At 37.8% G+C, this 26515-nt stretch overlaps 1 protein-coding gene across 3 annotated transcripts in view; it reads left to right on the top strand.

Moving 5' to 3' along the window:
* The first annotated feature begins 880 nt into the window (after positions 1-880).
* Positions 881-26515, top strand: part of mgat4c (mgat4 family member C) — a 192414-nt gene continuing 166779 nt past the window's right edge. For all 3 annotated transcript variants that reach the window (XM_057836466.1, XM_057836468.1, XM_057836467.1), the window contains exon 1: positions 881-1186. The gene's annotated coding sequence lies outside the window, so the exon portion shown is untranslated. The remainder of the gene's footprint in view (positions 1187-26515) is intronic.

Genomic DNA, 26515 nt, shown 5'->3' with positions numbered 1-26515 from the left:
TCCCAGGCTCACCCATCTGTGCAATCAATGTGACAATTTAGGCAAAACTGTCATAGTGCTGATCCGGGCCGAATCTGGCCCACTGATGTTAAGCGGGTAAGTTGGCTACGCGAATCTGGCGAAATTGTTGTTTGTTGCTGTCCAAATGTTTTATTGCCATCAATATCTGCAATAAAAAAGAACGACATACTATTTGTGTTTATACTGTAGATATTGTTGACATTATTTGAAAGCATTTTTTTTTTCTTAAATTAGATGAAAAATTACAGACTTTTAGATGTATGGGAGTAATAAGAACAAATACTGTAGTAATATTTATTTAAAGTTAGTGGAAGAATCTGACGCATTAATCTGTTAACTAGCCTTTAACACTCAAAACAAGATGGAGAAAATTGTCCGACTAGATTTAGGAAAAATTATCAGATTAAGACGTTATACTGTAAATTTGCAGTGTGAAAGTTAGTATAAATCAATACAGATTTATTTTGCATTAATCATTTAGCCTATCAATTAATTAGATTCATATTGGTGAGAAATGTAGCCCTGACCCCTGTTCACCCAATCTGTTTGATGTTATTGTCCCGTCCCCAGCAAAAAGTGTACATGCAGGTTATGCTGTTATATCGTCCCTACCAATATTGAGACCAAACCTAGGCTAGGCCCTTACTCTATAGAATTGTTTCATTAGTCATAATTACGTTTATGTTAAAAAAGTATGTGCGTGTGTGTGAGTGTAAATGTGTGTTTTCTTGACAGGTGTGTCCAGGCATCCTAGGCTCGGCGCACAAACGTGCACACAGCTGGTCGGGAGCGAGCGCTCCCTCCAATCTGCTATCCGCACCGCCCTTCCTGAGCTCTCAGCTCCGCGCCGCCGGGAGGATCCGCTCCAAGAGAGCAGCGGCAGACGGCGCTCAGAATCCGGACCGATGGCACCTCTGGGATACGACAGCAGTTCAGAAGGCTAAAACAATACATCTTGAAAAGTGGACCCAGCTCGCCAACGGACGAGGCAGCAGGAGTGGACAAGGTGTGGAGGGGAGAAGAAGGAAGCGTCGACGCCTGTGAGGACGTTCGCGGCTAGAGCCTGCCTGGCCGTAACACTTTCTGCCCGGTGCTTTGTAGCGGCGTCGCCCGGTCCTCTGCCTGTGCATTCCGGCTGGGGACATCCGCGTGTACTAAAGCAGAGGTGAGTGGCACACGCGCGCGCACGCCTGCTAGTCAGCGTAATTGTGCAAGTCAATCAGCATGACAACTACTATTTTGGCTTTATGAGTAATAAGTTATTACTGTCAGTTGATTACAATTTACTACTATTTATGGCTTCATTTATTAATATGAAGTTATTACCATAAAGGACTTTAGATTCTTGGGGGAAATGGCTTATAGATGGAATTACTTCTGATCATTGATGACTTTACTTAAATGAATGGATTTAACTTTGTATCTATTTACTCATTAATTTATTAAAATTCATAACTTTGTTGTTGTCCTTAGTTGAATGGCTTTAGATATTATAGGTTTACTAATTACTATGGATGACTTTACTTGTTACTATTGATGGCTTTACCTATTGCTTTAATGGCTTTTCTAATCAGTATTGATGACTTAAGTTATCACTATGAATAGCTTGACTAACTACTCTAGATGGCTTTAACTATGGCCATTAATGTTTTTACTTACTCCTATTGGTACATGACTTTAGTATTTATGATTAATGGCTTCAGTTTCAGTTATGGATGATTTTCCTTCTGACTTTCTCTTAAATTATTACTATTAATGGTTTTATGTGTTTGTGTGTGCATGTGTTGATCACTTCTATCAAATTGTAACATGACTTGATATCCGAAAGCAGCAAAAAATCCACACCAAAATTAATGTCGACATCTACTCAAGCTCCCTTCAACCTGTGAAAATGATTGCCTCGACATATGTGTATATTTTTTCAATATGATTTGATTGATGAAAGTTCCCTCGTGGCAGAAAATGCTTGTGATGTAGGGTGCAATAAATACATAAATGAATTATCACATAAAAAGCTACTCAATAAAGCCATCACAACCTTGTCTTTAAATATACAATTGTTATAAACATTTAAAAAATTCATACGTTTTCCAGAGGTAACGCCATGATTTGCTGCCTTCCATCGTGTGAATGCAAAATGACTGGCGAATTCTAGTATCAAGAAGTTAAAATGGACTACGACAGCTCGGCTCGCTCCCTAAATGTCTCATCATCCCAGAGATATAATTAGCGTGCCGAAAGAGCACGCATGCCGTTTACTGACTAACTGGGAACCTGTAAGGAAACAATATCCCAAACTGCGTGCATACCCTCTACTGGCTAACTCAGAACCTCTAGGCAGCAATAGATTTGCAATAAATAATGATAATTAATCAGCCCTGAGACATAATATTAAAAATAAGGCTCCAAGGATTTATGCTTATACATCCCTAGAACAAACATACTCAATTTCTTTCTGATCTGTCCACAAATGACTGAGAAATAGTTATCTTACCTAGTGTACTCACCAAGAAGATAAAGAACAAAACGAGTGAGACTTTAACCCCTCCCGCTGGCTGGTCTAAAAATCACCGAACCCTCTGGTGTATTGTGATTACATAATTGCTCAAGTGGCATTGATAACCTCTGTGCCAGAGAATTCCCCTTTGTAAAAGAACCTACATGAAGTAAAATACACTAAGATGCATTTGCGTTCTCAGAACATTGAAAAAAACGGATTAACTGTTAAGACATACTTGGCATTACAGCACTGGAAATATATTACTTTTGAACTCATTCTTTCTAAAAACGTATTTTACCATTTTAACAGCAGCAATAGCAAGTAACTCTAAACCTCCAAAAAACGCACAATACAATAATATTTGAGAAGTCAAAGAATGCCTATAGACCCTACCCACGTGACGTCACAACTCCGCCCTCCTGACTGGTGCCGCCCAATTGTCCGTCAACACATCGTGTTTACCTGTTACGGTTACGTACATTCCTCCTATTTACGGCGTGTTTTTCTGCTCGTTCACATTAATACTCAAAATGGTGAAGGCGTGTGTGGCGGTCGGTTGCAATAACAGAGAAGATAGACGGAGAGACTTGAAGTTCTACCGGATTCCGAGAGACCCGGAGAGGAGAGCGAGATGGGCTGCTGCAATTCGACGAGAAAACTGGGCTCCAAACGATTACCACAGATGATGTAGTAGTCATTTTATATCTGGTAAGATGCATTTAATATATATTTAGAGGGTTTTGGGCTGACAACCACAATTAAGATCATTGCTAGGCTAATCGCCGACAACATACACGTATGTATGTAGTGAGAGTGCTATCGCTAAACCATATAAACATTAAAAGCCCTAGCTCCATTGACAAATGACATGAAATACATTAGACTTGACAGTGGATGTTAGCAAGAACAAAAGATTTTGAATTGAAAATTTCGTAACTCACCTTTCCAAGCACAAGATAGATTCCTGCCGAATTTTCGTGGACGAGGACCTGTTTCACCCAACCAGCAACGAAGTATTTATAAGCATCCAAGCTCTTAAAGTTTTTCAAACTTTCGTGAGAATAGGCTGATTTTGTGTGGACAAGATAGTTGTAAATATCAGGGTAGCTAGCAGATGTCAGGCAAAGACGGCGAAGACAGCGGGTCGAAAAACATCGATTTAGGCATCAAATATGGATCTAGCGAATGGATAAACTGAAGCTTTTCCACATAACGCCTTTTATGCAACGCATCCAGTGAGTTTACAGCATCCGAAAGCACCGGGTCTTCCATGAAATGCATTATAAATTGCTCGATCAATTGAGACCATTGATAATACAGACACAAAATGGCGGACGATGGGGCGGAACAATACAGCGATCACGTGATTTTGTGACGTCGGTGGGTAGGGTCTATATGAGTTAAGGGAAGAATGCAATAATCGTTTATACGAAAGAAGCAGATTGCTGCTGACTCTTCCTGTCCTTTTCTGTCATTTGTGATACAGCATCTCCTGCATCTTTCTCCTTTAAGAGTAAATCTACTACATCAAATGAATGGTGCCGGAATGACAACAGTTTGTATTTATATATCAGAAACAATGCCCTGTCAATCAAAAGTCAGCATTTCTCATTTTGGAAAAAGTATTTTGTCCATTTTTTGTTCTTACTTTCTCTTGCCGCTTATTCTTCCTTTCACCTGTTAAAGAAAATCTCTATTGTTGCATGCTTTAATCACAAAAGGCAAAAAATAAAAAATCACACATTGACACGGTTAGGATTTCTCCCTCACAAATTGGTGGAGGGTTTGAATCACAATTGGTTCCTGCAACCCAGCGCTGGACCTGGGGGATTTAATGACCTAGGTGAAAGTTTAGATTGGAGCCCATCTAAATAAATAAATATTTTACATCCATCCATCCGTCCGTCCGCCCATCCATCCATCCATCCATCCATCCATCCATCCATCCATCCATCTGCCGCTTAATCCGGGGTCGGGTCGCGGGGGCAGCAGCTTTAGCAGGGAAGCCCAGACTTCCCTCTCTCCAGTCACTTTAACCAGCTCCTCCGGCGGGAGGTGTTCCCAAGCCAGCCGAGACACATAGTCTCTCTCTTTTTTTTTCTTATTTAATATAACAAGCTACTAGGGGTGTAACGGTACACAAAAATCTCAGTTCGGTACGTACCTCGGTTTTAAGGTCACGGTTCGGTTCATTTTCGGCACAGTAAGAAAACAAAATGCAAAATATAAATGTGCTAGTTGTTTATTAAACACTTTTGTGCTTTCAACAGTAGGAACAGTAGCCTATACAAAGCTAGAATTCTGCTCAAAAAGTAGCGGGTATTTAAAGATAATAATCCAACAACAATTTGCCCGCGTATTGGTCATCTTTCTTTCTGAAAGAAAGAAGAAAAAAGAAGTCCTGTGCTAAGGAGAAAAGCAATCCCAGTGACAAAGATTTTAACATGTATTTTACAAATGGAATGCCTCAATGATTTTTTTTCCTTATGAACGGTTTTCAAAAGCTTTATTGGTGGATTTTCTCAAGTTAAAGCGCCACACATAAATAAATAAATTTAATTGTGTAAGCAGGATCTGTGTATTATTCTTATTATTTAATTACAGGTGTTTTAGCTCATTTCAATTTATTTTATTTAAATGGGCTATTATTTATTTTATTTATGTGTTTGTGTTTTACAAATGTGATGTAGTATTCATTTATATTGTATATTTTATGCTTTATAACTTAGTTCCAATGTGAATATTAGTTCCTACTTGTTTTGTTGTGGTAGGAGGGTTTTGTATTGAACACAGGGCCGTGTTGGTTATTATTTTAGCAGAGAAGACAACTTTAAATCAACAAAGACAAGTCAACTGTGCCCCGATCTACCACTCAAGAGATCTGATGGACTCAAAATGGGTTACGATTGCATATTAGTTTGAAAATCGACCGGATCCACCATATTTTTACACGAGTGACTTCCAGTCTGCTAGCTAGTAGTATTGATGCAGGAGGGCCGCGTCTTGCGTCAGATAATAAACTCCCTTGTTCTTTTCGCGTGCATCGCGTTGAGCCGCTTCTGGGACGCGTCTAACACGCAGCCGCACTGCGACTGGTGTGCATTGGCTGATTGACTTTAACGGCCGCGTTTCACTGCGTTCTCGCAGCGGCAACGTTGTCGCGCCGTTGACGTTTCTTACTGTCCTACCATGTTCGTCCTCATTATAGGAGAGAAGACGGAGTAAATATAATCTACACAAAGAAACTGTAACCTGATTGACTCACAGTCTCGAAAAGTAAGGGTTACATTACGTCAGAAACTCGTTCGGTATGCCTCCGTTCCAAACCGAGCACCAAGTGCCGAAACGGTTCAATACGAATACATGTAACGTTACACCCTTACAAGCTTCACATCAATGTAAAAAAAAACTTGAAATATCAATGAACAAATAAATAAACAGTGCAGTGGAATTGTTTTGAGCAAATGGGAATCATATCAAACTATGTACTTTTAATCAAGCAATACAAAACTAATGAAAATCCTGATTTATATTAGACTCTGACGGTAGCAAGATCCACACAAATAATGAGGAAAAATCATAAGAAAAATGTAGCCATGACCTGTAACCCATTTTGTGTACTTAGATGCTGAATCTAGATGCGTTTGAACTTTTTTCAATGTACAATGACCACACAACACATCAGACTGCTACACTCTGCTTAGCACCCTCTTTTGGTTTTAGAAATTGTTCGTACGATGTACAACAATTTATAAATTAGTCTGTGAATAATAAATAAAAAAAGACTCCTATATCGCTAAGAAAATAGACCTTGAAAGAAGTTGCTACTTCAGTCAGGTGAGTTTCAACACAGTACAGTGGTACGTCGACATATGAACGCATCGACATACGATCTTTTCAAAATCTGATGTAAAATTTGAGTTGTCATTTGTCTCTACATATGATACTCAGTGTTGTTCATAACGGCGTTAGAATATAACGGCGTTACTAACGGCGTTATTTTTTTCAGTAGTGAGTAAGCTAATTAATTACTTTTCTCATCTTTGCAACGCCGTTACCGTTACTGAGGATGTGAAGGCGTTCGATACTATGCGTTACTACGTTGGTTAAATGACGCGAGAAAAGTCTCAGGGACAAAGACTCATAGAGAGGAGAGAGCAGAGCAGGAGTGTGGAGGAGGCAAGGGAGTTGTGACGACGTTGCAAGCGCGATGCTAGGTGGCTCCAATAATACCCGACTGTATCCAATAGCCTACAAACTACGCCCACATGATGCTACGGTAGATATCAAATATAAATAGACCTAGATGCGAAATGGCAGACATGGCGGCGTTAGCACATTTATAGAGAACTAGATGCGAAATGATGGACTCACCGACGTTAGTAAACAGCCGCCATCTTAAAGCAGTAGACTTCTCAGGAAGGCTCGGTTGTAGAGAACCTTCCTAGTGAACCTAAGTAACTTTTTATCTAAAATACTCCAATATCGACCAAATCTTGACTTGAATCTATCTTTAAATGATGAAACCGGTTTAAAACTTTCACTTAAACTTTGAAACTTTATGACATTTAATGGTTTATTTTTGTTGGGTTTATTTTATTTATTTATTTTTGTTTATGTTTTTATTATTATTATCCTTTTATTTATTTGTGTGTGTGTTGGATGTCAGTCCCACTTTTCATCTCATTTTGTCTTTTCTTTTTTGAACTGGAAATCCATGCTCTACTATTGTGAAAATTTGGAAAATAAAGAGATTTTGATTAAAAAAAAAAAAAAAAAACTTTTACATGTCGAAAGTAGACAAAAGGGAACTAATGCAATAACAGGAGCAATTTTTGCAAATTTAACGGTTGATTAACAACATTAAATGACTTCCAAACATAACAAAGGTTACTATCTAGTTATCGCAATACCCCTATGTTTAGTTACGTTTAGGGTAAAGAATTGGGCTGGGGCCAATTGTCCCAAAAACCCTTTGAACTTCACATAGTGTGACCTATGTTTTTTTTTTGGAATGAAAAATAAAACATGAAAAGTAACACCCGTTACTTTGCCAAGTAACTAATTACTCTTACATTCAGGTAACCGAGTTACTAACGCAATTACCTTTTGTGAGAAGTCATTTGTAACTGTAATTAATCACTTTTTTTTTTTTTTTTTAAGTAAATGCTTGAAAAACGACGATTTATGACACCGTCGCAATTTAATTGTTTTCCCGCAAGATAGCAGCACGATGGATTTTCTTGTAAGAAAAATCTAAATGGGTCCCATGAAGGTTAGTGCAGGTGGTGAAAAAGGAAAAAGGTGATTCTTACCATTGAAATTAGGAAGGAAATTATAGAAAAATATGAGCTTGGTGTGTGTGTCCAGAATATGTCTACAATCTTGACGGTCCACAAGTAGATGGAAGCCATCAAAATGGTCAAAGCATCCAAGGGGATGACTATTCTGACTAAACGTGGTACAGCGCCGTTTCAGAGGAGATAGAATGCCTTTTGCTGATATGGATTAAGGATAAAGAGACCTCCACCTGCCGTCTCCTACGACCGCTGTTCGCCAGTCTCTAGAATTTAAAACTGTTGCACGGAGCAAGGACGGGAGTCTGAGGCAGTGTGTCAAAATAAGCAGCCAAACTGCATTGCTTTGTTGACATTCCAGCAGCAATATTACACACAAGTCAACCGGCATGGAAACAAGTAAAAACTAATAACTTCCGCCTTTTTCCTTAACCAAAAACGTTACCTTCGGAACATCATAACCGTAACTACAGTTCTGCGGCTCATGTAAATACCACAACAAGGTGACAATAAAAACATGTTTTTACTTTTGATTTATGGTTGTTATTACTACTATTATTATTATTATTATTCTGATTTGTATTCATAATGTATTTGTTTGCTATGTGTAATTGCTATTTGTTTTTGTACCTGCAGTATTTATTAAGGATTTAGCCCAGTTTCTGGGCTGTGTAACGATTAAATCGAATTTTAATGTATTACAATGGGAAAATCCCGCTCGACATACGAGCATTTCGACTTACAAACCAGGTCCTGGAACAAATTAAATTTGTATGTAGAGGTACCAATGTATTAGGTCAAAGTCACTGGTCATTACCGGTAAGGATAAGCGGTTCAGATGTTGAATGAATAAATATATAGCACAATTGGAACTAATCATGTATGTTTGAAATTAAATGAAATGAACACTAAAAATAAATGTAGTACCCTCCTTTTCAATGTACTATTAAAAAAGTAAATCGTATTTCCCAGCTACACAACAATCAATTTTAACAACAAAAATATCTAATTTAGTATTATTAGTATTAGTATTATATTATTATTATGAGTTATAAGTCCACCACCAACTCTCACACAATGTTGGCCTATATAAACAGTGTGCTCGTAGTTAGACACACACACAGTTAGCCTTAGCTGGTTAGAGGGTGCCTTTTTTAAATGTTTCTCCTAAAATTTTTCAAAAGGTGACTGCAGAATTTAGTCGATAAGTTGTTTTCCAATATTATTTTCTGGATGAACTTAAATTTCACTCACTCATGCATAGAAGCCCAAAAGTTAAAACAGTAAATGATGCCACGTTCATCAATGTAAATGCCAAACACGGTTCTGCTCCCTAGTGTCGCTCTCGAAAATTGGCCTTTTGTCTGATGCCAAACTATCGTAATTTTGTGCCCCCTCCAATATATATAGCCCTATGCAACCACCTATTTTGCCTATTCCCAGGTCCGGCCCTGCTGTCACCAGTGACCCACCTCACATAAAACTTTCCCTCTCCCTCCCCTATCCCCTCCCAGCCAAACAGGCGCATTACTTCCCGCTGCCAACGCAATAGGCATCACAAGAGGTGGAAAGAGCATTTCAGAGCCTGGCTTGTTCCCAGAAAGAGCTGTTTTTGCTTTCGTTCATTGTATTGTTCTAAAGAGGAGAAATGCCAAATGTGTGTGACTCAACCCAATCTAAAAATACATAGATGACTTTTGACCTCGTCTCTGGAAAGAAATAAGCATCATACTGGATTGCGAGTGGTTGAATTGTGCTCATTCAAGATGAACAAATTTCTTGTTTTCTAACGTATGCTCAATGGAGAAAAGCTTGGCTGCACAGAGCTTTTGCTCGGATGCAGCACATGAAAGTCTAAGGAGCCGTGTGCTAATACTAGAACTGTCTTTATGGCATCCCTGCCTTGCATCAAGATACGGTAAGGTGTAAATATGGTGAAACACTTCACCTCAATGCAGGTCCTGAGCTTATTTAAAAGGCACCGTGCAGTATACAGTGGTGCCTCGACACACGATTGCTTTGACAGACAATCTTTTGACATCCGATGTAAAATTTGACTCGCCATTTGTTTCTACATCTGATGACATTCTCGATACACGACGATTTGTGACAGTGCAGCCGTTTCTTTGTTTTCCCGCAAGACGGACGCACGGTGGATTTTCTTGTGAGGGAAATCAACACGGGTTCCAAATAAATTAATGCAGGTGGTGAAATAAGGAAAAAGGTGACACTTACCATTGCAATGAAGATGGAAATGATTAAAAAGAATATGAGGGTAGTGTGCGCATCCGTGAACTGACTCGACAATTGGGCCATGGAATGTCTACGATCGCGACGGTCCCACTCTGACTTCCATTCGCCAGTCTTTATAAGTTAAGGTGACAATTATTATTGTGGTAACATCGCCAAAGAAATCGCCAGCTTCGTCAGGTTTTAATAATTTATTTCAGAACTTGTGCAACACAACATGCCTACTGTCCGCCGTAGTTGGTGCTAACAAAATGAACACATTAAAGGAGAAAGTAAAATCTCTGCCGCACCTTTCTCTCACTGTCACGTCAGCCACGCGGTGCGTTCAGGTACAGCACGCAAAACACATCCACCACATTAGAACCCGATTCGTTACATTGTTACAGGAATTATTATTATATTATTATATTATTATTCCGATTTTTTAAAATACAATGGTACCTATACATACGAAGTTAATTCGTTCCAGGACCTTGTTTGTAAGTCGAAAGGGTCGTATGTCGAGCAGGATTTTCCTTGGCTGGCACGGCCAGACTGTTCTCCCTGTATTTTTCAAACACTGTGAGAATAGTCTGGGACCCAGCCCATTAACGGCCTCTCGAGCGGGAACAAAATCAACCGTCCAAACAGATTTGTTTATTTGCGTGATGTGTTCTCAACGAGCAACGTCACTCTTCCGCGTCGGAAGTCGTCTCCACAACAACATAAATGGCGAACAGGAGAGCTGAGAATATGTTCCAAACCACGGTAAAATCAGTTTTAAACTACCAAAAACCCATAGACACAAGTCATTGACAACAGTCTGTCTCGCGCTAGCCATGTTGAATAAACTCCGCTCTCCTCGTATGTTTACTTCCACGCGCAAATCCCTCGTCGCTTTACTAACGTCACGTCCGCCCGTCGCTGATTGGTCCACTCCGCTGTCTGTTTGCTGTGGCTTGCTCCGCCCTGGAAATTTTATCCGCTGAATGGTGGCCAGACTCAATAGCTGGAACAGCGTTGATTCTGGTGAACCAGGCTAGCATTTTCCCATAAGAATACATTATAATTCCATTAATTCGTTCCACAGCCCAAAAACCTACACTAAATCCTTAATAAATACTGCTGTTACAATTGCAAATAGCAATTACGAAGACCAAAACAAATAAATTATGAATAAAAATCATAATAATAATAATAATATAATAATAGTAATACTACTACTACTAATAATAATAATACCTGTAAATAATGTAACTAATCAGGTTCTAATGTGGCAGACATTTTTTTGCTGTAACTGAACGCACGACGGGGCTGACGTGACGGTGAACAACAGAGCGCAGTTCTATTTTACTTTCTGTTTTGATGCTGGCTTCAGTGTTGAGTTGGAATAAATGATTAGAAACCTGATGAAGCTGCCGATTTCTTTGGCGACGTTACCACAATAAGAATTGTCACCTTAATTTATAGACTGGCGAACGGAGGAGGACCGCCGGCTGAGATCGACATTCTAAGGCCCTATTGTTGACCCAATTCATGGATGCACACACCATTCATATATTTTGCTATCATTTATATCTTCATTTCAGCGGTAAGTGTCACATTTTCTTTTTTTCTCCACCTGCACTAACCTTTTTGGATCTAGTGTTGATTTCTCACAAGAAAATCAGCCGTGCGTTTGTCTTCTGGCAAAACAAAGAAACTGCACCCTGTCAAAAATTGTCGTATTTCGAGCATGTCATCGGGTGTAGAAACAAATGGCGAGTCAAATTTTACGTCGGATGTCGAAAAGATCGTGTGTCGAAGCGATCGTATGTCAAAGTATTGTATTTGTTTTGCCATGTGTAATTGCCATTTGTAATACTACAAGGAGTATTTATTCATGATTTAGTGTAGGTTTTCGGCTGTGGAACGAATTAATGGAATTATAATGTATTCTTATGGAAAAATCCTGCTCGACATATGACCATTTTGACTTACATACAAGATCCTGGAACGAATTAACCTCGTATGTAGAGGTACCACTGTATTAAATAATAATAATAATAATAATACATTTTATTTATAGAGCGCTTTTACCGGTGCTCAAAGGCGCTTTACAGTTGAGGGAAAAAATAAATAAAGCTCACACAACGTGAGCAGTACAGAACAATAGAGGAAAGAATTACACATTAAAAGCTAGTTTAAAAAGGTGAGTTTTTAACAATTTTTTGAATGTGGGAAGATCAGAACAGGTACGGATGGTTTTAGGGAGTGCGTTAAGCTATGAATGTAAACATTGGGGATCACACTCAGATTATTGTTAAATTCTTTATTGCAGTTGATTAATGTTGGGAATGTCTTTATTTATCTGCATTACACGTGCGCTCCCCAATGCTCTGTATTGAAATACATTTGCTATCCACGCACATAGCAACTAGGCATGTAGGTTATCTTAATTAGCAACATGTATTTCATTTAATGTAGACGCGTTACTTTTATGTGATCTATTTTGTTGTAGGTGACTATGATTAAAAAAAAATACAATGCGTTGTGAATATGTTTATTTACCTTTCTTTAATTGGGTTGTATTTTATAAAGTTTTATGATTTTCTTTCTCGAGCTTTACAACTGCATCCCCAGAATCGTTTGTAAAAGTATAGACAAATGTTAGCAATAATGGTTGTGGTGCTTTCTCTGTCTCACTGTGTTGATTTTCTGCACTCATAGAGGTCATTGAGGTCCCTGTAACTCAGTTCACCTGCACAAGATAAAAATACCACAGTTTTGGGGAAAAAAGACAATTTCATCTTCAATAAAGATAACGAAGCAATAAGTTAGAAGAACCTACTTTTCATGATTTTTGAATACAGTATATTTATCATCAAACTCAGTTTAGTGTCTTTGAACATCAGATTTGGGAAAATATGAAAACAGTGTGTTTCGAAACGTCAAAGACAATTTTGTCCTCACGACATCCTTTTTTTTTTTTTTTTTTTTTTTTTTTAATAACAATTCAATTTCAAGACAGAAATTATACCAATTGTTTGTTTTTACAAAACACTAAATACAATTAAAATGATAGCTATCACCATTTTTTAACGTCAAAGACAAATTTTCCAACGTCGTGTCTTCAAAATGCCAAAGAATACATTTATCTCATGTTTAATTTTAATGTCATCTATTTGAAACACAGCAAATATATTTTAACATCTAACATCCTAACATAAGTGGTTTAAAAAAAAAAAAAAAAAACAGGTTTTTAATAAAGATAATCTACATGTATATGCTACATTCTAAATATGTTGGTGTCTTACATCATGTAATTTATAGTTTTGTCCATATAGTCATATATATTTCGCTCTGTCTGTAATGGACTTGGTGGGTCCGGTGCTGTTTTTAAACTACACTGAGGAACCGTTGGTGTCGTTGAGGTTCAGTAACCCAATAAAATTGTTCAGAAGACACTCTAAATTACAATTTATTACCTTCGTAACAAGAGTTTTTCATGTCGATAACTGATGAACAAACGTATTAGAAGGGCTGTCGCTTTCGTTTAAGCATATTTCTTTGCAACACCTCCATCTATCTGCCACTCATTTGAAGTCGCTGCCACATCGCCTCGATCAATAAATTGCAGTGATGATAACGTCCTGCGTTCCGTCCCTCCAAACCACAACTACTCTGCTTTCTTCAGGTGGGCATCTGCATACCGTCGCCTCATCAATGGCTCTCATGAATTATGGAGACATGTTCCACTTCTGTCTGTCACCCACAACTCTAATTAGCCTGGCCTGACACATCTCGTCATCATTCGCCAAGCAGGCTCGGGGGAGGTTCTGTTGTTCATAGAGTGGTCCTTTTGCATTTCATCAAGCAGTCCAATTTAGGAAAGTTTGTTTGTGGTGTGTGGATAGGTGGGATGGTAATAAGATCGACATTGACACAAATCTTTTTGCACTCTAATTGATTTGAAATGAAACCAGATGCGCTTTAACTTAAGATCGTCAGTTTTAACATAAGGGTATTTGCATCTAAATCTGGTAAACTGAGTAGGAATTACAGATCAACGAAAAGTGATGTGACTTATTCTTTCATTTACAAGGGAACAGATCAAAGTAGTTCACTTCAAGAGTGCCATTTCCATTTGGAATGAGTTGCTGTCATCTCTCAGTATGAGATCCAAGAACTGTTTACATGGTGATACTGTGATACTAAAACCACAATGAGAAGGCTGTTGTCAATGAGATGTGTGTATTGGCTGTGACATGGTAAAACTCCACTGCACCCTAGTGTATGGCATCAATGCTACATCGTTTCCATGCAGAATTGCAGCGTCATTTGAACAGAAAGCGTTGCCGTGTGCACGCAAACCTGTAATGGGTCATTGTCTGTTGATGTGGTCGAAGCGTCACCGTGCAAACGGGCCCTCAGTGAAGCAAGCCAGCATTAGCTGAAAAAAAAAAATCTGAGCGATGACAAAAACATTTGGGAATGCTCTGGTGATCTCAGCAACACCAAACAACTCGAAAGGCCTTGGGAAAACTTTCATGGAAGTTTACCTAGTTTACATGGCTTGATTATCGAGCTGTTTGCAAAAAAGAGAAACTAAAATATCTTGAAAAGGGACAGTCGGTGTTTTTCAACCCAAATTGTCTAGCCAATCTGTTAAAATGACATAACATGTTATAAAAATTATAATAATAAATGGATATTGGATTTAAACAAATAAAATATGCATATTTTAGGTATAATTAATGATAAAGTATCCTTTATGTGTGTTGTTTTTTTTTTTTTTTTTGTAAAACAAAAAACACAATGACCATTTATGTTCTTCTATACAAAAATGTGTGTGTTTAAAAAAAAAAAAAAAAAAAAAAACCTAATAATTGCATGTATTGTGTTGTTAATATCAATGACAAAATAGTCTTCATTGACCTTCAATGCAAATGCTTATGCAAACATCAGGGACAATTCAGCCTCTCGTGAACCAAATATTGTTCATATAAACATCAAAAACAATAAGAGCCTTTAAGAACCCTACCTAAAAAAATTCAAAAGCTTTTCCATTATTAAGTGTAATTAACTGTGTTTTTATGGCCATTTAACTGGGTTTGTTTCTGAAAAAAGTGAGTACAAGACTTACCCCAGGGAGTGTTTACAAACAGGTAAACTCCCAAGTATTTGCCTACTTGGCTCCATTTGCAACCATTGCCTGCTCAGGCTGATAAAGTGCCTGGGATGGGCTCATGTTATCCCTGAGAGGAAGTGGAGGTAGTGTGGGGGCATGATGGTAGAGTCGAGGTGGGGGCTGTCTGGTCAGCTGATGGGCGCTGAGGAGCCTGAGATTTATGACCCCAGCAGAACAAAGCTGTGTCTGCCAAGGGCCCGTGAAGCATAAATCAGCCAAAAGTGGGTCAGGTTGGGTCAGCGACTGGCGGTAGATCTGCACTCCCAACTTTTTTTTTCCTGAAGGTGCGCTCTGCTATATTTGTACAGATGATGCTTGCGGATCCCGTTTTTTTTATATTTATTTATTTATTTTGTAATTATATGGTAAATGCTGTTAGCATTGTGAGCGAGTCACCACTAATTCACATTGTGTGATCTGAGGCTCTGAGAACACTTGAATCCCTTCAGTGAGGCCAGTGTTTGTTTTTCTTAATGTCAAAGACAATTTAATTTTCAATAAAGTTACCTTCAAGGTGCAGGTGCACATGACTTGATTATTATTATTTCTTTAACTTAATTTTTTATAACATTGGATGCCATTTTACCAGGTTTGCTTTACAATTTGTGGTTAAAGTGTCTAGAATGTCATTTTAAAGCCAATTTAGTTGGTCCTTTTTTACTCTTCTGCAGAATTGCGGATTCTCATAACTATGCTATCTAAATGCGATTGCAGTCAAATAAAACACTTGGATAACACACTTCAACCAAGGTCACACTTTTATTTCAACCTATCTTGTGCATGAAATACTTTATAGCATTGGAAACTGAGTTGAGTGCCTCTAAGTGTTTTTGTAAGCATCAAAAATATTTTGACTATATTAGCTTTTGTCAAACATCAAACACAATTGAGTTTTAAGAGAGGCCAGCTCAGTCAAACATGATTCAGGAAGCAAACACAAGGTAGACTTAACTGACAATGTTACATATTATGTAAAAGTATACATTATGATTTTATGTTTTATGTAAAGGCATTTAACAGTCTACATACCAAAAGTACACTGCAGTAACAATCACTGATTTGATTTCCACCGTAGCTGCCATTTTGGTTCTCACGGCTTCTTTACCCATCTACTTTGGTGACTCTTCTTACTGGAGGCTTCTTGAGCCCACGTAGAAAATTGATTTAATACGTGAGGATTAGTGTTGCTCGCTATAAGCGTGCGTTACATTACGATGATTAATCCAGCATCGACACACACACACATACACTCAGGCATGCTCAGACATAGATAAAAGGATGTTATCGGACTAATGCAACAAACTCGAACGCTTTTGCCCAAGTTGTGACGGCTCGAGTGCGGAGATAAAGAAGCAGCGGGTATGCATCTTTTTTGCCTGCTAAATTCTTGGCAAACCTTAACAAGACATTAAAGCTTGAAATATACCTGACTGAAATTTGTAACATCAAAAACAATTCACTCTCAAGGCAATTCAGACTTATGTAAACATTAAAGACACTTTAATTTTTAATTAATCCAACTCATTTCTTTTACAAAATAAAACAATCGTCATTGATTAACCTGACGCGAAGGTCCTTCAATCCTTTTTTTTTAAATGGCGTTTGTCTTCATTAGGATCATAAGTAAGCTATCCCTGCTGACCTTGGGCTAACAACCTAAACTTGTTTCCAGCCAATCGTTGGGCACCTATAGACAAATGATTGAGTGGTCATGAGTTAAATTCACCTATACTATGGACTAGTAGCCATTCAATGTCACGGCTAGGCATGTGCCAATAACCGTTTTTAAGGTATACCGCGGTGTGAAAACGTCACCGTTTCAAAACCGCAAAAAAATTCTGTCATACCATCTCTACGTTATCAGCTATTTTTTATGTACCATAAATGCAAGGAGAAATCCCTCGCTTGCAGCTGCAAGGCTCAACCCTCCCCCACTGGTTATTGCTCAGTGTCAGTGAGTCAGCTGTGCTATACACTGGCTGGAGGAGGTGAAACTCCTGAACTCTTTCCCACCATCAAAGACAACAAAGTCGCTAGTATGGGAATACTTTGGCTACAGAAAAGTTACAGGCGGCCGTGTCTTAGAGGAGTGTTACGTCCGCGAATACGGAAATAAGGTTGGACCAAGCAGCAGACAACAAGCGAGGATGGCGTTCAAGGGTTTATTAATAATAAACGAAAAAACAACACGCGATTGCGGAAAGGTAGAACAAACAAAAAGGGTCTGTGAAAGTAGGTCGACGGGGCTCAGTAATACAAGGGTTTATTAAGCGCTAACGAAAAACAACACGCGATTGCGGAAAGGCAGAAAAACAAAAAGGGTCCTTGACAGTAGGTCGACGGGGCTCAATAATGCAAACTCGAGGGTAACTGAGACAATAGGCAGATAGCCGGTAAAATACAAATACTCAAATACCTGCACAAGGTAGAGATTCACCGAAGGGCAGCACAACAAACAAAATCCTAGGCAGGGAATATGCGAGAGTAGCGAGGCTATAGTGGGAGAATGCAATGGCGATCAGCAAGCAATATCTCGGCAGCTTTCTTCGGGATCAGCCGTGCTTAAATGCTGTGTTGATGAGCCAGCATTGAGTGCAGGTGCGACGTCAGGAACGCCCCCCACAATGAGCTCTGTAACAAAACATAATCTAACCAGCAGCAGAACGTCACAAGGAGGAGGGCCAACCGACATGTAAAACATGTTTGCGGAGGGTAGCTGCTAAAGAGGCGATACCTCCAATATGATTTAGCATTTATACAAAATTAAAGGTATTAAACACTATCATGAATGTTTCCCACCAGCTACGAGAGTTAACTCTAGCATGTTTAGTGTGTCTAGCGGTGGTAAAACATGTTTTTTTTCTCTCTGGCAAAAAGTGTAATAATGTAAATACGATACGAGTCATACAGACGTGCTTTTTTATGGAAAATAATTAAAAATCAATTATTTTTGTTCTGATGGTAATAATGTTAAGCTGTGGCTGTGGGTTTACGCTCACCTAAAGGACAGCATTTATATTAATTTTATTTGGAATATTTGTTATTATTTTTTATTTCTAAAATGTATCTTAACATTATACTTATGTTCCAATTTGCTAAAAATAAAAATCCTGTTCAATTGAAAAACTTTTTTTTTTTTTTTTTTAACAGATTTCTCTAAGTAACACATTTTAGAGCTGTAATTGCAATACTGTTGATACCATGAAAACGTGATATTTTTGCTTAAGGTTATCATACCATTAGAATCTCATACTGGCACATGCCTTGTCACGGCATATTCTCGCAGTCACCGTGATGTCACGATGACATCATCTCACATAGCAACGTGTCGCCATTTTGAGTGGGGGCCCACACAGGTAAACATCCGTAGACAAACGTTGTCTGAAATTCATATATTTCAGCTGTGTTTTGCATCTTTTTTTCATAAAAATGTGTTAAACATGACTTATTATTATCCCGAGTCACTGCCGACAGACGCGAGGAGGCCATAAAACTTAAAATTAGCGTGTATTGGCCTGCAAATCTGCCCATACAAAGTCGCAGCTGATAGCTGAATAAACAATCCAAAGGAATTGCCTGCAGTGGAGTTCGGAAACATCTACAACTACCTCATAAAGTCACCTAGTAAGTTGACCTTTATCAGTTACGTGGAATATGTACTGTGTGGAACTAAGAAAACTGGTAGTATACACGGAGTGATTATTTCTGCCGTAACCGGTAATTCGCCTCCAAGCGTTATTTAGCCGTGAACACGTCACAGCAAAATAACCGATTCCCACCAGGCCAATAATATACCGATTGACCGATCAGAGCAGTTCACGGCAAATGAAAAATAACGCTTTGCGAGTTGTCAGTTCCGGTAATAATAACCACTGCCTAGTGTATTGAATCGTAGCAGCTAATTGGGGCAAAAAAAAAAACTATTCGATCAAAGTTTACTCACCAGTAAGAAAATGTTGGCTGCAAACGTAAATGTGCCTGGTCCACGGAATCGTCTTCTTTTACTGTTCCTCGATTGATTGCTATCAGCCAATTGCTTGTCCTTTTCTTCTCACGAGGAAGAATGAAGAACTTCAAATGCGGCTTTGAACTCTTCCTTGTGTTACAACCCGCAACACGGCAACTTTTAGTCATTCCGACAGAAAAAAAGACAGCAAATAAGACAAAAGTTCAACGTGTTTGTACTACAATGCACGACAGAGCAACTGCTTGTGACTCGTGTTTTAACCCCAATTCAATATGGCGACGCTTTGTTGTGGCTGGCGACGCCATTAAAGCCCGGATGTCCGACTGCGAGAATATAGACACACAAGCATTTACTCTCATTCAAAACTACGGACAACTAAATAAGAATACAGGTTTGTAAACGATGCCAGGATGGAGATAACAAGCAAACTCTACAACAAGAAGAGAAGAGCCAAGAGCTGAACCACGAACCTTAAGACTGTGAAGCAGGCAGACATACCTGACGCGATTCAAACATATGTAAAATAAATGTCTGCCGTCCAATGCAAATTAACTTCCCACAGATTTTTTTTGTTGCGCCATATTTTGTCTTCACTTGATGCTGAACAGAAAATGAGCAGAAGCACGAGGCGTGCGGTGCTAATGTTCTGCTCTTTGTGATGCTGATTTCTTGCCGGTGTGCACAGCGAGGAGGGAACAACTTACCCGCCACTTAATCCAATTTGAACATTTACACGTTTGTTGTAGAGCAGTGAATACACAAAAAGCAAACAGCAAGTTTTCTTTTTATATCACAGATTATGATAAAAACATTATAGTTGGATTCAATTCATCTCAATTTGATGCGGACACCATGAAGGGTGGAGACAGGGTTGGGCAATGTTGTGTCACAAGGACATGGGTGAGAGATAAGTGAGAAGAGCAGGGAGAAGTGTGACTGGCTCTGTTATGGACAAGTTTCCTGAGCGAAATATGGGGAGCACCATCTTTGACATTTTCTGCTACGGACTTCCGGTTTAGACAGAACAACATGAAGTACGGTTGAAGTAAGACAAAGTTAAAACTGCAAAATCAAACTAGAGGAACCCACAGAATCTCCAAAAAAGGATTCAGCACGATGTAGATGAGGCTCCACAACTTTCTGTGCTGTGTGTTTGTTCTTATCGCTTAGTTGATCGTTCGTGAACAAAATTCTAACAATCTGTGCAGCCTGTGTTAACATGAGTTGATACGCCGGCCACTTGAGTGACCAAAATGAGGCAAAATTACAAATAATATTACACTTGCCGAATGCAGAAGGGCGGACACGGATTTTGTTGTTACAAGGAAATACTACAAGGTATTTTTTATCTGGTTATAGTTAGTTATGTTATTCTTTTTCTGCAGATATTGATCACAATAAAACTTTTGGACAACATGATTCAATTTCTTTTTTTATTTAAAACAATTGGTGCATACTGTATGTGCAAAACAGGTCAATAAATCACATTTCATAAAATTTTAGAAAAATATTAACAAAAGTGGAGCATAAGTCGAGCCTTCCATCATCAAAGTAGAATGCACGTAGTCTCGATATATGCCCATCAACGTACAGTAAGTGTTGTTGTGAGGCACATCCCGTTGTCTTCCCTTGCCTAACAGCGTTTTACACCTGTAAACAAACGAACAGAAACTTGTAACACTTGCATATATGCATTTAGGGTAAGAAGCCCATTTATGACTTGTAGTAGATGACTGTTTGTTTTCTATTTCTTGATCATTGTATAACTAGATTAAGCAAAAGCTGATGATGTCTCAGCAGTGACGCAAAACAGAATTGTTCTCAAATTGAACAATAATTGTGTCAGCTAACACGTACTGATTAGCAACAGTCTAGCAGCAGATATGTGTGCAGACATGTGCTGCAGCCACAGCAGTACAGTAGATGTAGTAAAAAGTAAAGATGCCCGATCACGTCATTTTCAAAGTATCGGAATCGGCAAAAAAATATCGGACATGCCTTTTTTTAATATATATATATTTTTTATTTAAATCGTTCTCTAATTGTATTTAACGTTACAGACAAAATGTCTTACACTCATCCAGAGTAGTTGGCTTAAAGTAGGGCTATCAAATTTATTGCGTTAGCGGCGGTAATTATTTTTTTTAAATTAATCACGTTAAGTGATTAAGGTATGCGCTGCACGACCCACTCACGCATTGTCACGTTCAGTCTATAAAGACGCCGTTTTGCCTATAGATAACACTAAAAGGCAGCGTATAATGAGTAGAGAGAATTTTGACAGCCTTCGGAGCCATTTTTATGTGGCTAAAGCCTTACAATACCTCTCTCAGCAATTCAAAATAATGTTGGAGGCAATGTGGGGAAGAAAGGTAGTAGTTGATCATTTTCTTAACACCCTTTATTCTTTCCTAACGCAGAGAAGATATATCAATTGGTGCCCCTACGCACAGTCATGGTTGCACTTCCCATCATGCATTTGGGCAGAAGTTAAATGGCCGCAGTATCATTTACTGAAAGCTCAACAAATACACTAGATGGCAATATTTAGTCACAATATACAAAATCACATTTATCCTTTAAGAATTACAAGTCTTTCTATCCGTGGATCCCTCTCACAGAAAGAATGTTAATAATGTAAATGCCATTTTGAGGATTTATTGTCATAATAAACAAATACAGTACTTATGTACTGTATGTTGAATGTATATATTCGTCCGAGTTTTATTCATTTTTTTCTTAATGCATTGCCAAAATGTATATGATCGGGAAAAATTATCGGGAATGATTGGAATTGAATCGGGAGCAAAAAAAAAGCAATCAGATTGGGAAATATCGGGATCGGCAGATACTCAAACTAAAACGATCGGGATCGGATCGGGAGCAAAAAAACATGATCGGAACAACCCTAGTAAAAAGTATTTAACATCATCATAATTACAATCATCATAATAACAATATCAAAGACTACAAGTCGTTTCATGCGCAAGATTTTATCTTTAGTATTTTTGAAGCACTGGACACATGAAAATGCAGGGATATGAAGAACATACCTTCCATAACACAGCGGCAACATGGCTACATAAACACCCGGTCTTTGAAGTGGCATGGGCTTGGTTCTACATTTGCCTTCATGAACATGTTGTCCTCCCATGTCGTGATGATGGTAGATGGATGCGGCATTTCCGAATAGTCTTTTTTAAGGGATTTTGATGAGTGATGCCACTCCAGCTTCACTGTTGTTTTGGTTAGAGAACGTGGAAAACGGAAGTACCTCGGAAACTTGTCTATAGAGCAAGCAGATTCAAGAGCGAAAGAAGATATCGACATGTAATATCTATGATAATGCATTTGTTGATTATCTATTTGGTTTCAAATGCAGTTTTTGGCAAAAAGATAAAAGAAGTTGTTTGTAACTTTAATTATATGTATGAAATAAATACTATTAAAAATGCGCTAAAAGTGCTAAAAGTCAAACTCAATAAAGCTAATGCATGTTGTACAATTTGACAATTTGTTCTTCAATGAAGCAAAGCCGCTTTTATAGAAACACCAGACAGTGAATGTAAGTCCTTTGCAATCTCAATGGAAATTTAGAGGCAATTTATATTTTGTGAACAGATAAACTATTCTACAATAAACATTTCAACAACACCAAAGACAATTTTATAATCTTCAACTCTGCGTAAACAATAAAAATCTATTCTCTGATTAACAGTTTAAACATCAAATACAATGTATTCCACAGCCATGTTTTTTGTTTTGCATGAAAGGCAATTTAAGTCTTCAATGAACATTTTGCAAAAATCAGACAATTTTGATGTGAACTGATGTGATTTGAACTGAATTCTAAAGAAATCTAATTCATTTTGAATAAAAGAAAGTGAATTGATCAATCCCATCCTGGATATTTCGGTGGAAGTCCAAATTGTATGATCGCTGAGGCATTCGGTTTTAGCTGTTTTAGGTTTCTTTTAGAAAAAGTTTTTTTTTTTTATTTAGAAGTGGAAAATAAAACTAAGGTTCTCAGAAAAATATCTCCCTTCAGTCCTTTTACAAAATATCTCAGTAAATGCATTTCTTATACGGTTGTATAGACCCCCACCCCAACAGATTATGAAAGATTTCCTGAAATGTGCAGAAAGCTCAGCTTTACCTTTTTAGCAGTTTGTCTCTAAGGAGCCTGCTGAGCTCACTATGCTGTTTTTTTCCCCCTTTTTTTTCACTCTAGCTCTTTGAATTCAACATCTGTTCTTTGGCTTGAAGTCATTGCTGCCACGCAGTATGATAATTCCTCCCCTGACAACCTTGAATGAGGCATGATGTCTCACGCCGTGTGCTCATGCTCGTTAGCTCGTCAAGTCGACAGCGAGAGATCGCGTCATTTTTCTTTCTTTCTTTTTTACGACGTCTTGGACTCTCTTTTGTATGCATTAATTCTGACACTTGACATAAATGTGTACGCTTTTATTTATTCTACATTTAATTCGAAATAGAGTCCTAAAGGATGATGATAATAATTAAAATGGACTTCAGGCCCTTAGTAGCGCATGGTATAAGAATTCGAGCAAATTTGATTGTATTGTACTGTAATTGAGGAAACCCGTACTGTAATTTTATATGACTTTTTTTTTTTTTTTTTTTTATAATTGGAATGAATCATTGTATCGTAGCAAAAACATTTTTTTTCTCCATTAAAATTCATGAAAAATCAGGTTGATATGAAGGAAAGTCCCTTGTATTTCATTGTCTTGCCTAATATTTTATACTATAATATCATAACACCATGTAACACATATTTCTTCCCAGGTTCCCTAGTTTGCTTCGTTGCATTGACATCTAAAAACACTTTTGCTTCCCAAAAAGTTTAGGTTTGTGGTCATGACTTTTAAATTCTATTTTCCACTTTTTTCTTTACTGTTGTACTTTTTAATGTTTTTATATATGCATATGTAGAGTATAAGTTTTCATCCTTACGTCTTAGTTTGACCTGAAACACGAAAAAAATGACATTTAAGGAATATTTTCTACATAACTAGGACGTGAAATCTAAAATTTTGAATATAGCCTAATTTTAGCAAAACCAAACTTTATAGTGGCACTTTTTCATTTAGTTTTGACCCAAGCAACACAAATAAAATGATTACAAGCTAGGACCTTTTTTTTCCTGTAACATGGCGTAGTTGTTGTAAATGGTCAGCTCATAACCAGAGTGAATCAGGTTGCATAATATTGCATATTGTATAATTTGTCATTGGAGTGAATTGTGTCACAAATATTGTGAATATTACAATATCACAATTTATGGAGTAAATCAAATTTTACCATAGCCAGAATGAATTGTATAAGATTTCATATCTCTAATTTATCGTCGTTTGAGTCATTTGTTCCACATCATAATTGGAATAAATTGTATCATTTCATAATTGCTGTGAATTGTATTCATTCATCCATTTTCCGTGCCGCTTATCCTCACGATTGCCACGGGGGTGCTGGAGCATATTTCAGCTAACTATGGGCAGTAGACATCACACACGGTAAATCAGTTAATAGCCATACCAGTGCACAAAGACAAATAAAACCTTTCATGCTAAGAGTGTGACAATATCACGATACAGCGATATATTGCGATATATGTTTGTTGAGCAATTCCTTGGGAATCCACTAGGGGTGCTCAAGAGTGGGGGTATAGCTAAAGTGCGCACAAGTCATCTAGAGAAGAAGAGAGGAAGCTCCAAGTGGGTTGAAAAAAATAAAAAAGCTTTGTGAGAACGGTGGAGGATTTCTTCACCGCTTAACTTTCATCACTTGAGGTAAAAAAGTTTTGCAATGTAATTAATTTTTTAATTTACATGTATTATTTTGATGACGTTTGGTGTTAAATGACTTAAAATAAAGCCTACATGAATTTACTGATCTATTTGATATTATTTGAGAACCACTTTCCATCTAGTTTACTACACAACATGTTATTACTGCCATTTTGATACAATAAGCTATAAAAATGGTTTGAATAGCTTCCAAGATATACTTGTATGATGATGTGCATGTTAATTAATGTAGCCTACATATTAAAAATAGGTAATTATTGCATTTTTAATTTCTATACATTCAATTCATATTTTTTTAATTCACTCAATAATTCCAACACAAAAAAATGAGGATTTCAACTAAAAAGCTATTAAGTAGCTAATAGTTTTTGTTTTATTTTGTTGTTTTTAAGGTGAGGAAGAATGTGACTGACTGAGTCCGACATCTCAAATGCTGAAGCAGATGTTGGAAGTGCTCAAACCAATGCTTTTGGCAACAAAGGTCATATACGAAGAAAAGACCCACCGATTTTATCATTGCCCCAATCCAAGCTCAACTGCTGACTGACATCTACAGCACTGTTAATTTTTTTAAAAAAGATTATAAACTTAAAGAAATTAAGGATGCCATTCATCATGATCCCTCTAAGAAATATCAGTGGTTGTGGTTTGTTCCTCTATTAGTGCAGGTACACAATATGCAGCAGATTTATATTTTACAGCAATGTTGCACAGAAAAGGTGTCACTAATTAATTAATGACTTAAACAGTATTTTTTCTATTTGGATTTTTTTTTTTCTTTTCGTTTCAACAGTTGTATCGTAGAATATTATTTATCAAATTTCTGACCAATATATCGATAATCGCTATATCTTGATATCGTGAGATAATTGTTATCGTGAGCCTTTTATCATGAATCGTATCGTATCGTGAGGTGCCCTGAGGTTCCCACTCCTATTTCATGCGCATATTTACACCCAGGGACAATTTAGGGCGTTCAATCAGTCTATTGTATTTGTATTTGTGTATATATGTATTTGAATATTAATAAAGTGGTACCTCGACACACGATCGCTTTGACAGACGATGTTTTCGGCATCCGATGTAAAATTTGACTCGCCATTTGTTTCTACATCCGACGACATGCTCGAAATAAGACAATTTTTGACAGCGCCGCAGTTTCTATGTTTCGCCGGAAGACAGACGCCCGGCTGATTTTCTTGTGAGACAAATCAGCACTGGATCCAAATAGGTTAGTGCAGGTGGAGAAAAAAATAAAAGGTGACGCTTACCATTGAAATGAAGATGTAAATGATTGCAAAATATAAGCATGGTGTGTACATCCATGAACTGGGTCGACAATAGGGCCGTAGAATGTCGATCTCGGCCGGTGGTCCTCCTCCGTTCGCCAGTCTTTATAAGTTAAGGTGGCAATTCTTATTGTGGTAACATCGCCAAAGAAATCGCCAGCTTCGTCAGGTTTCTAATAATTTATTCCATTAACTTGTGCAACACTGACGC

The sequence above is a fragment of the Corythoichthys intestinalis genome, chromosome 5, assembly GCF_030265065.1.
Source record: "Corythoichthys intestinalis isolate RoL2023-P3 chromosome 5, ASM3026506v1, whole genome shotgun sequence".
Lineage (NCBI taxonomy): Eukaryota > Metazoa > Chordata > Actinopteri > Syngnathiformes > Syngnathidae > Corythoichthys > Corythoichthys intestinalis.
This window is presented reverse-complemented; position numbering and strand designations above follow the sequence as displayed.